Genomic DNA, 12,723 nt, shown 5'->3' on the forward strand with positions numbered 1-12,723 from the left:
CTAAGGAGGTACAAGCATAAAGCATTTACCAATGATAACAAAGGATTTTTGAAAGGCAAGACCATGAACGAGTGATAGTGATGGGTGTGTGGTGAGCGTGGTTAAAAGCCCACAGATAGATTACAACACGTCAGAACGCTTTCGCGCTCAACCTAAAAATGTGGATAAATGGATCCAAAAAGTTAATTTTTCAGCACACATTTCCTAAATACCTAGACTGAAAAGCAGCACAAATTTTGTGCATACTTAATGTATTGCCTATCTGATACACTGTGTCCCACTGAATAAATGAAGATCCAAAACCCTATGTGAAGAGAATAACACCAGTTTTAAATTGTATTGACATACTACCAATCACTGTTTATGTCCAAGTCAATAGTCCATCAGAACCCTCTTTTCTCCTATAACATGGTACTAAGTATGGGAGACTGCCACTGGTGCCGATGAGGTATGCTAGTGTACTTCTGAAAATACTAGCTCTTCTGTGATTACTAATGCCCAACAAGGTCAGTTATGTTCAGTGCTGCATGAGATGGGTCACTTGGCGAGGGGACTGCTTGGGATGCTAACGTTTGGTGCCAGTTCATTATTATACTTAGACAGGCTTCAAACATTGCATTAGGTGACAGGTACTGCTATGATGCCAGTGTTTCCACTGCCCAAATATGAAAAACAGTGCTTCAAGCCCAACAAGAAACAGGCTGATCAACCAGGTGCGGGCACTGCAAGTGGTTGCTTTGAGAACTCTGCCATGGGAACATTCAGGGATGGATCATGGAAGCCACCAAGTTTTGAATGCAACCACCTAGCCATCAGCCCACTAGGGAAATGACAGAGTGCCTGAATTGGCGGTCTGGTCCTGGTAATAACTCTTTGTTGATTTTCACCGCTCTCATAACTTTCCTGTACTTAGAACCACACTTGTAATTTTTTGAACTACAGAGTTGAACCCAGTCTATGACAACTAGCTGGAATTTTATTTCTGTTCTTAATGTCTTGCCAGTTTTGGGATTCCAACTTACTGAATTTCCTATCAGTTCCTACCTTTACTAGGGAATACCGACACCAAAAGTAAGTCGCTTTCTCTACCACCATGGGCAAATCTAAGAGGATTGTGACCTCCCTTTGAGCAGATAAGACAGACTGACTTATGTGAAGGTATGGATCACAATTCTGTATGTTACTAATCTCTTTCTTAACACCACTAGCCAAGAGCATATTTTGTAAAGCTAGCTCAACAGTGTCATTAGGGTAACAACTGAATTGTTCCCCCTGGCTGTTGCACTGTAGATTCTAGGAGGCTGAGGTGATATGTTTTATGTTGTTGCAGGTTAGAACATGAGACGTTGTTTGATTCCAGTAGAACACCATCATCTGTGACAAGGGATCTGGGATAACCATCTTTGCTGAAACTTCCATTAAAAAAATGATGGCCGCAATGGTTGTCTCCCACTCTAAAAAAAAATTATCTCAGTCATTTACAGTTCTAAATTATAAGGTCCAAAGCTTATTACACCGTTGAATAAAAGCTTGAATGGATCTGTGATGTCAATTTTAAGCTTTTGCCAATGCACAAGATGCACTGTTCATGAGATAGTTTAATGTTTTATTCATGTGGGGCACAAACATCACAAGACCTAACCAGCGGTCAGAATCACTATCCACAGGAGTCCGCCAGAAGTAGGACCTGATTATGTTTTAAAAGCTGATTTTTCTCAATCACTAAATTCCCTTCTACTTATAACCCGTGGCACATGGAAAAGGGCAAGCTAATACTCAAAGGGCCAACTCTTCCTGAAATATTTTTACAGTTTGCATTTTATCTTTGCCATCTGCCTTGAATCATTGTTCTTAGGATATTGTCCTGAAATTACCTGAGGGAGCTATGCACGCCCCTTGATTAAATTAAACATTTCCCTCTAGAAAACAGGGCTACATAGGCAAGTCCAGATGGTGGTTGGAGGTTCTTAGATCAAGGGTCGAAATTATTGTCGCTCCCTCCAGCATGGATAGTATGTAGTGTATCTTTGGCAAGGTATAATTGCCAATCAAAATATATGCATTAAAAGCCCTAAAGTCTACGCACAAATGTCATTTGTCATCGCTTTTTTTTTTTTACCCAGGACAATAGGAGAGAATTCCTCTGAGAGGACTCAATTTCCTAAATGGTCCCCTTGTCTACGCTTTTTTTCATTATGAGTTGCAGCACTTTTCTGACTTGTGTCAGCACTCGCCTGAGCTTTTATTGAAAGGGTGTTGGAAACTTCTTTAGGCAAAAATGAAAGCCCACAAATTGCCAAATTCACTTGCAAAAAATAATTTAGTGAATGATCTAAAAATACGAGTGCTCATGTCTGAGTCCATAGCTATAAAAAGCTTGGGTTCCCATGGATTCAACGTTATTTTAAGGAGTCTCTGGAGTCCCTACCTGAAAACAAAAAACTCCTTTTAGAGCCATATACTCTTCTATCAAACAGGATGTTGGTGGCAAAGTAATCCGTAAATTCAGTAGTACATCCTTTGAATGCAAAGCATTATTATCACATTTTTATTATCCTTTCGTCATGTCCTTCAGAACTATATCAAGTTTGTCCTTTTCAATGACAGTATCTGGTGACCCTGAGCCTGGCATCAATCTTAGTTTTTGTGTCAAGTACAGGTAAGTACACGTGAGAAAATCACCATCATTTCATCACTAATGTTATCAACACTTTCATAATTATGACCATGTTTTAACATTACAATTCTCTCCTTAAACTGTGAAAGAGATTCTTTACTTACTGGGCCAAGCTGGCACTTTTTTTTTTATTATTATTTTTACATCCGATCCTTCCTATGAAAGCCAATGAGAATTGCTCACCCAAGGAACGTTTGCAAAAGATTGTGCAAAATGATGCATTTTACAGCATGATTTTTAAAGAGTTTGGCCAAAAACTGCATTTACCTGAATTGTCTTCTTTCTTTCTGTCTTTTCTTACCTTTTATTCTTCTTTCATTCTGTCTTTTTCTATACATCTTTCTATCCTACGTTATATTATTTATGCATTTTTATATAGCATGGACATTACCCAAAGGGGCTAGAGTGCTTAACAATATACATGGATCACTGCATAAGGTAAAAAAATGACATAATCCGAAGGGCACTTAATTATATTATCCAAAGACGTATTTACAGTGAATAGCCATGAATACTGGAGTTTAGTGTATGTAGTAACAGTGACAAAATATGTGTAACTGGTTGTCGCCCTATGCCATGTTCAGGATGGAGTCTAAAGAAATGGAAGTAGTGCAGTACTGAGAAATCACCACAGAGGTTGGAAGTGGGGAGGAGAGCGAAAATGCCTTTTAAGAAGAAGAGATTTGAGCTCTGTTTTAAAGATACCCTTCCAAATGGTGTTATACTTATTGTTACACTTTCTTTACTTCTTTTTACCCTCCTTTCATTCCTTAATTCTGTCTTTCTTTCCTTCTGTCCGCTCTTCTTTTCTGTTCTTTTTTTATGTCTATTTTGTTTTCTTTCTTTACAAATTTCCTTTCTTCTTCCCACTCTTTCATTAGTTTCTTGTTCCTACCTTGATTTTTATCATCCTCATATCCTTCCTACTGCCAATCATTCCATTTTTGTTTTTGCATTCCTTCCATTCATTACTTATTTCTCTTTTCCTTCCATTATCCTACCTTCTGTCTCTTATTTCTTCTTGTCATTCATTCTATTTTCCTGATCTTCATTTATGCAACTCTTTACAATTTTCTTTTTATTTCTTTGTTTCCTCCATCTTTTCTTCTTGCAATCCTTCTTTCAACCCATCATTTTTTATTTCCTTTTTTTGTTCTTCCATCCTTTCTTTATCTTCCTTTGCAACTTTCTTTCCTTATTTCTATTCTTGTTTTGTACCATCTTCCCATCATGCTTCCTTTTTAGGTTAAAGCCTACCAGATAGTACATCTGTCTGGTTGCAAAGACAAATTGGGGACATGCTGGAATATGACCGAGAAAAGCATTCTGCCCTTTGGTTACCATTGGTTTTGCCTTTTGTCACCACATTTGCATGATTTCTGTTTGCTGACTTTGTTTGTTTTAGGCTGACTAGTTTGAGTTAGTCCCTCCCGTGTAGCATAGCCTTTTTACTACCTCCCTGACCAACTTCATCTATTCCTCCACAACTGCTCACTTTTTGGGAACTCTTTTTTTTGTGAAGCACATCATGAGAATGGATGTTTTAAAACTGTCTCTTCTGGCATGCTTTCCCCCTCATCACTCTCTCTATGGCTTCTGTAAGGCGTTTTGTGGATTCTGCAGCCACTTTTACCAGAAGCTGTTTTGGTTTTTGCCCCAGTTTTAGAGGCACATTTTTATGCATGAAACTGTATGTTTTGTTCAGAGGTTGCTATTCACAGTGATGTTTCGCTAGCTGCCACAGCACGCCTGCCACTGGAACGCTAGAAACTGTCATTTTGTTTCTACAACTGCTAAGAGTTGTAGGTCTTCTTGTCCTCCTTCTGTCACGCTGGTCCATTTGCACGCTTACCCCGTCTGTACCCCAAGAAGCCCCTACTCCTCCTACAACCTTGATCATCAACCAGGACTTCCTCACAGACAATGAGCTGTTTTCTTGTATCTACAGAATGGAGGAAACTTGTAACGGTATCTGAATTGAGGTGGCGGGGATAGTTGTTGCCAGAACAGAAGGTAGCATTGACGATGCACTTATGGTGGCCAATGCATCGACAGAGTGCACAATGGTTGAGGGCCGGATCCAACAACAATCAGCAGTGTTGATATAGTATTGAACCATCCCCTTAAGGAGACTGGCTTTATCAAGGACTCCTACAAAGTATATATTAAAGAATATGTGATTTCAATAAAAACCTAACTTGAAGAGGCCAAGCCTGACATGGTGAAACCATTCATGAGTGGAACTGCAGAGAAAGTTAACTGTGTACTTGCTAACTTCAAAAACCATCAGTTCTACACTGTGGAGAAAATGGTCACAGAAGGCATGGTTAGATTGCTGGATTACCGTGTGTAAGAAAGTACCATCTACCTTGGCATGTTACCCCATTTTTACCTGCATGTCAGTATGTTTTTGCCTGTCTCACTGGGATTCTGCTGGTCAGGACCCCAGTGCTCATAGTTTATGGCCTAATGTGTGTGTCTGTATAGTGCTTGACTGTGTCACTGAGGCTCTGCTAATCAGAATCTCAGTGCTTATGCTCTCTCTGCTTTTAAATTTGTCACTATAAGCTAGTGACTTCATTTACCAATTTCAGTTGGCACACTGGACCCCCCTTATAAGTCCCTAGTATATGGTACCTAGGTACCCAGGGCATTGGGGTTCCAGGAGATCCACATGGGCTGCAGCACTTCTTTTGCCACACATAGGGAGCTCAGACAAACCATTGCAGCCTGCGTGAAATAACACACACGTTATTTCACAGCCATTTTCACTGCACTTAAGTGACCTATAAGTCACCTATATGTCTAACCTTCACTTGCTGAAGGTTAGGTGCAAAGTTACTAAGTGTGAGGGCATCTTTGCACTAGCAGAGGTGCCCCCACATAGTACTGGGCCATTTCTCCGGACTTTGTGACACCATTACACGTGTGCACTACATATAGATCAATACCTATATGTAGCTTCACAATGGTAACTCCGAATATGGCCATGTCGAAGATCATGGAATTGTCCCCCCATTCCAAATCTGGTATTGGGGAGTCAATTCCATGCACCCTGGGGGCTCCACTATGGACCTCCCCAGTACTGCCAAACCAGCTCTCTGAGGCTTGCAGTGCAGCTACAGCCACCTCACAGACAGGGTTCTGCCCTCCTGGGGTCTGTGCAGCTCAGTCCCAGGAAGGGAGAACAAAGCATTTTCTCTGAGAGCAGGGCGTTATACCCTCTCCCTTTGGAAATAGGTGTTACAGGCTGGGGAGGGGTAGCATCCCCCAGCCTCTCGAAATGCTTTGAAGGGCACAGATGGTGCCCTCCTGCATAAGTCAGTCTACTGCGGTTCAGGGACCACTTGTCACCTGCTCTGCTCTGGTGTGAAACTGGACAAAGGGAAGGGGAGTGATCACTCCCCTGTCCATCACCACCCTAAGGGTGGTGCCCAGAGTTCCTCCAGTGTGTCCCAGACTTCAGCCATCTTGCTTTGCAAGGTGTGGGGGCACTCTGGAGGGCTCTGAGTGGCCAGTGCCAGCAGGTGACGTCAGAGGCCCCTCCTGATAGGTCCTTACCTGATAAGGTAGCCAATCCCCCTCTCAGGGCTATTTAGGGTCTCTCCTGTGGGTTCTCTTCAGATTCTGCTTGCAAGGTTCCTTCAGGAATCCTCCTCTGCAACTACTGCTTCATCCTCTGACCTCGGATCTACCGCAGCCTGCTCCAGGAACCACTGTAACAGCAACAAAGTATCCACAAGTGATACTTTTCCTCTGAAACTTCAGCTCAAGTCAGCAACTGCAACAGTTTCCACGGTGTGCAAGCTCTGAGGACTCCCTGTCTTCATCCTACTCCAGAAGGACCGAAGAAATCTCCCGTGGGGTGATGGAGTCACTCCCTTGCTCACGCAAGCACCTTCTAAGACGACGAACGGTACCCTTGGACTCCTCTCACAGTGACGAGCGTGCTCCTAAGGACACAGAGGGTGGACCCCATTGACGTAGACTGTCCTGAGGACGCAATTTGGAGGAGGTAAGAACTTGCCTTCCCTGAGAGCAGTAGTACCCCGGTGTACTGCGTCTTTTTCACCTACTGAGGCCTTTGTGCACTGTAGGAAGTTGGCTCTGTATGTGCTATTTCAAAGTGAGGAATAGCATGCACAGAGTCCAAGGGTTCCCCTTAGAGGTAAGATAGTGGCAAAAAGAGATAATACTAATGCTCTATTTTGTGGTAGTGTGGTCGAGCAGTAGGCTTATCAAAGGAGTAGTGTTAAGCATTTGTTGTACATACACACAGGCAATAAATGAGGAACACACACTCAGAGACAAATCCAGCCAATAGGTTTTGTTATAGAAAAATATCTTTTCTTAGTTTATTTTAAGAACCACAGGTTCAAATTCTACATGTAATATCTCATTTGAAAGGTATTGCAGGTAAGTACTTTAGGAACTTTGAATCATTACATTAGCATGTATACTTTTTACATAAAACACAATAAGCTGTTTTAAAAGTGGACACAGTGCAATTTTCACAGTTCCTGTGGGAGGTAAAGTAATGTTAGTTTTAACAGGTAAGTAAGTCACTTACAGGTTTCAGTTTTGGGTCCAAGGTAGCCCACCGTTGGGGCTTCAGAGCAACCCCAAAGTTATCACACCAGCAGCTCAGGGCCGGTCAGGTGCAAAGGTCAAAGAGGTGCCCAAAACACATAGGCTTCAATGGAGAGAAGGGGGTGCCCCGGTTCCAGTCTGCCAGCAGGTAAGTACCCGCGTCTTCGGAGGGCAGACCAGGGGGGTTTTGTAGGGCACCGGGGGGGACACGAGTCAGCACAAAAAGTACACCCTCAGCAGCGCGGGGCGGCCGGGTGCAGTGTGGGAACACGCGTCGGGTTTCCAATGGTTTTCAATGAGAGATCAAGGGATCTCTTCAGCGTTGCAGGCAGGCAAGGGGGGGGGCTCCTCGTCGTAGCCACCACCTGGGCAAGGGAGAGAGCCTCCTGGGGGTCACTCCTGCACAGGAGTTCCGTTCCTTTAGGTGCTGGGGGCTGCGGGTGCAGGGTCTTTTCCAGCCGTCGGGAAATGGAGTTCAGGCAGTCGCGGTCAGGGGGAGCCTTGGGATTCCCTCTGCAGGCGTCGCTGTGGGGGCTCAGGGGGGACAACTTTGGTTACTCACAGTCTCGGAGTCGCCGGAGGGTCCTCCCTGAGGTGTTGGTTCTCCACCAGTCGAGTCGGGGTCGCCGGGTGCAGTGTTGCAAGTCTCACGCTTCTTGCGGGGAGTTGCAGGGGTCTTTAAATCTGCTACTTGAAACAAAGTTGCAGTTCTTTTGGAGCAGGGCTGCTGTCCTCGGGAGTTTCTTGTCTTTCTCGAAGCAGGGCAGTCCTCAGAGGATTCAGAGGTCGCTGGTCCCTTGGAAAGCGTCGCAGGAGCAGGTTTCTTTTGGAAGGCAGGAGACAGGCCGGTAAGTCTGGGGCCAAAGCAGTTGGTGTCTTCTGTTCTTCCTCTGCAGGGGTTTTTCAGCTCAGCAGTCCTCTTCTTCTTGTAGTTTCAGGAATCTGTTTTCCTAGGTTCAGGGAAGCCCTTAAATACTAAATTTAAGGGCGTGTTTAGGTCTGGGGGGTTAGTAGCCAATGGCTACTAGCCCTGAGGGTGAGTACACCCTCTTTGTGCCTCCTCCCAAGGGGAGGGGGTCACATCCCTAATCCTATTGGGGAATCCTCCATCTGCAAGATGGAGGATTTCTAAAAGTTAGAGTCACTTCAGCTCAGGACACCTTAGGGGCTGTCCTGACTGGCCAGTGACTCCTCCTTGTTGTTCTCATTATTTTCTCCAGCCTTGCCGCCAAAAGTGGGGGCCGTGGCCGGAGGGGGCGGGCAACTCCACTAGCTGGAGTGTCCTGCGGTGCTGGAACAAAGGGGTGAGCCTTTGAGGCTCACCGCCAGGTGTTACAGCCCCTGCCTGGGGGAGGTGTTAGCATCTCCACCCAGTGCAGGCTTTGTTACTGGCCTCAGAGTGACAAAGGCACTCTCCCCATGGGGCCAGCAACATGTCTCTAGTGTGGCAGGCTGCTGGAACCAGTCAGCCTACACAGATAGTTGGATACAGTTTCAGGGGGCACCTCTAAGGTGCCCTCTGGGGTGTGTTTTACAATAAAATGTACACTGGCATCAGTGTGCATTTATTGTGCTGAGAAGTTTGATACCAAACTTCCCAGTTTTCAGTGTAGCCATTATGGTGCTGTGGAGTTCGTGTTTGACAGACTCCCAGACCATATACTCTTATGACTACCCTGCACTTACAATGTCTAAGGTTTGGCTTAGATACTGTAGGGGCACAGTGCTCATGCACTGGTGCCCTCACCTATGGTATAGTGCACCCTGCCTTAGGGCTGTAAGGCCTGCTAGAGGGGTGTCTTACCTATACTGCATAGGCAGTGAGAGGCTGGCATGGCACCCTGAGGGGAGTGCCATGTCGACTTACTCATTTTGTTCTCACTAGCACACACAAGCTGGTAAGCAGTGTGTCTGTGCTGAGTGAGGGGTCTCCAGGGTGGCATAAGACATGCTGCAGCCCTTAGAGACCTTCCCTGGCATCAGGGCCCTTGGTACCAGAGGTACCAGTTACAAGGGACTTACCTGGATGCCAGGGTGTGCCAATTGTGGATACAAAAGTACAGGTTAGGGAAAGAACACTGGTGCTGGGGCCTGGTTAGCAGGCCTCAGCACACTTTCAATTCAAAACATAGCATAGCAAAGGCAAAAAGTCAGGGGGTAACCATGCCAAGGAGGCATTTCCTTACATGCACTATTTACAAAATTCCTTTGTGTACAGCCTGGCCCAGGTCCCAGCACTCCGTCCTGTGACACTCAACTTGCTGAGTTGTTCTCCGGCGGCTTGGGAACTTCCTTTGTTGTGCTGCACCAACCGCATTTTGCACCTCCTTTGTCCCTGTGTCCTTAGACTCCCATGGGTGCTGTCTGGCATCCTGAGGGCTCTCTAAAGTGCTGAGAGCCCGCTCTTCCTCACACAGAGTTGAGGCCCCCAGGTCCCTCCTGAGTACAGCCAGCGCCATTTTGATGCAAAGTGCACATTTGTCATAACCAAGGCTTGTCGGCGACTTCCAACACGAAATCACGTCTGCATCCATCCTCACTTTGTGGGACATCCTTTGCATCACGCAGGAACCCACTGGCATCTTCCTAGGGTGCATTCCTGCAGTCTTTGTCCAACCGGGGACTCTTCTTTTGCACCCTCTTCTGGATTGGCAGGGGCTCCTGCCCTTCCTGGAACTTCTTTCGACTTCTGGACTTGGTCCCCTTCTTTTGCAGGTATTCAGGTCCAGGAATCCAGCAGTTGTTGTTTGCAGACTTGGTTGGTTACTGCAAAATCCCAATCACGAGGTGTAGTGTGTCGTAAAGAAACTTGCAGTACTTTACTCCTGTTTGTCTGGGCTCTGGGGTGGGCTAATTTACTTACCTTTACTGTATTCTTACTCTCCGAGTGATTCTGCACACATTACACTTGTCTAGGGGGGAATTTGTTATTCGCATTCCACTTTCTTAGTATATGGTTTGTGTTGCCCCTAGACCTATTTTCTCTCATTGCATTCTATAGCATTTCCTATTTGCACTATCCTATGTCTAATTACTTGCCTTATTTTGGTGTCTAGTGTTTATATTGTGTATAATACTTACCTCCAGAAGGAGTATTGCCTCTAAGATATTTTTGGTACTGTGCCACCCAAATAAATACCTTTATTTTTGGTAACACTGAGTATTGTCTTTACTTGTGTATAAGTACTGTGTAACTAAAACTGGTATTGCATGAACTTTGCACGTCTCCTAGTTCAGCCTAAGCTGCTCTGCTACAGCTACCTCTATCAGCCTAGGCTGCTAGAACACTACTACTTCACTAATAAGGGATAACTGGACCTGGTATAAGGTGTAAGTACCCAAGGTATCCACTACAAACCAGCCCAGCCTCCTACAGAGTGAAGATAGAGTGACTCCATATATGATTTTCTTTAAGGGGGGCTTACATATTCAGAAACGTCAGTTACCTTCACATTGGTTGTATCATAAGTGGATGCTGCTTTTTCAACCACGCAAGTGGACCGAGTTGCATGTAACCAGACTTGTAGCACCCTCAGCTTTGATCATCTATTCAGAGTGGAGCCCTTCTTTTAACCAAGTCATTGGGAAGGTGAAATCGAATGTATTGATGTGTAGGTCTACTAGCCCATGAAGACAGGATGGTGTTATCCTTATAGCATGTCAACAAACAACCCTGGGCCATTTGCTGCTGGACCAGGGACCTGAACAGACAGTAAAATATATAAATTGTCCAAATATTAGTGGGTAATGACATTTGTTTCTCTAACATAAAAGAAAGCACCCGCGCACACTTTTTTTATTTCTTTTAGAAATCTACCAGTATTTTGAAGTGATTAATAGTTTAATTTAGTTTTCTTCTGGGATGCCATTCTGTTGGATTCTTATGTACTGCGAGCAAGCATTCCTTTGAACTCTTGGAATGTGCTTTTCACTGTGTACAACTCTTTAGCATAAGTTTGATAACTTTGTTGCTTTGTTTACTGTTTGGCAGTTCCCCCCTTCTGCATTTAGTACAATAATTGTATAATCGCATATTGTTTTTTTTATATATAATGCTGGATTCTGTCCCAAAACACAAAATATTGCACATGTGCTTTTTGTAAAAAAATAAATGAGAAACATAATAAAAACATTTATCTTTCCTAGTTGACTTTCGAGCCATTGTGTAAAGGGAGACCGTATACTTTTTTTTTTTTAAAGGTTATGTTCTTGTTAATGAACCCCACATGAACTGGATTATTAGGAACCCTATATAGAACAGCACATTTTAATCCTAAAATTACTTTTACCACCTCCCTCCCCCAAACCCTAAAATAATCCTTATCAATCTTTACTAATAACCTCCTCTAAATCCTAAAATCACCCTTACCACCACCTACATCTAAAGCCGAAATTTACCCTTAGCACCTTTTGTTATCTCAAGTAAATATAACTCATGCCCTCACCATGCACTGCTAATTACCCCACAAATAATGGCACTCATGACATCTTTGATAACATAATTGATAATATAATTGTAATATGTGCAGTATAATGTTTGACAAAAAAACTCTGCACATATAGACGTGTGTGTGTAATAAGGACACATTGTGTCCAGCACATAAAAATAGCAGTTCAAAAAAGTACTGAAGATTTAGGTGGCTTCGGGCGTCAAGATGGCGGTCGCAGGTGGCGTCCCCTGAGGTGGAGACTTTCACCTGAGCGCCTGCTCAGGGGCGCGGCGCAGAGTTTGAAGAGCGCAGCGGGGAGCAGTGAAGTTACGCCCGAGCAGGCTTGAACAACTGTGGCCCGACTTGAGTAGTGGAAGCCGGGAACCAGGCGGGCGGCCGTGGAGCACCGCGAGTCCTTGCCGGACGGGGCAAGGCCGATGCCCCCCGTGACTGAGCAGAGCTGAAGAACCTGTGCTGGGTGATCCGGACTAGCTCCTTAACAGTGGTGCAACGGGGGCCCAACCCAGAGGTAAGAGAAAGACGTGCACCCTCTTGGAGTTGGACCCCAGCCCCTGTGTATGGTGGAGCGGTGGCCCACCTCTGCCAGGCAGAGATACAAAGGGAGATACACCGGCCTGACTGCCCTAACCCCGGACAATGACGGAATAACCTGTTGCACACAGATCCAATTTCCAAGACCTGACTTGAGGCCCCGTGGACGCATCGGAGCCAGGGTCGAGGCTGCGATGGACTCCAAGATCCTCCCGTCCGCCTGGGGAGCACTGCGAGTCCTTGTCAGACGGGGCAGGGCCGACGCCCCCCGTGACTGAGCAGAGCTGAAGAACCCGTGCTGGGTGATCTGGACCAGCTCCTTAACAGTGGTGCAACGGGGGGCCTGACCCAGAGGAAAGAGAAAGACACGTACCCTCTTGGAGTCGGGCCCCGGGCCTTGCGTATGGTGGAGCGGTGGGCCCCCCTCTGCGAGGCAGAGATACAGAGGGAGATACACCGGCCTGACTGCCCTAA

The 12,723-nt window shown here is 45.2% G+C and overlaps 1 pseudogene; it reads left to right on the top strand.

The window, feature by feature from the left end:
- Nucleotides 1-2,564: 2,564 nt before the first annotated feature.
- Nucleotides 2,565-10,898, top strand: LOC138246826 (translationally-controlled tumor protein homolog pseudogene; annotated as a pseudogene).
- Nucleotides 10,899-12,723: the final 1,825 nt, after the last annotated feature.

Source organism: Pleurodeles waltl, chromosome 7 (assembly GCF_031143425.1).
Source record: "Pleurodeles waltl isolate 20211129_DDA chromosome 7, aPleWal1.hap1.20221129, whole genome shotgun sequence".
Taxonomy (NCBI): Eukaryota; Metazoa; Chordata; class Amphibia; order Caudata; family Salamandridae; genus Pleurodeles; species Pleurodeles waltl.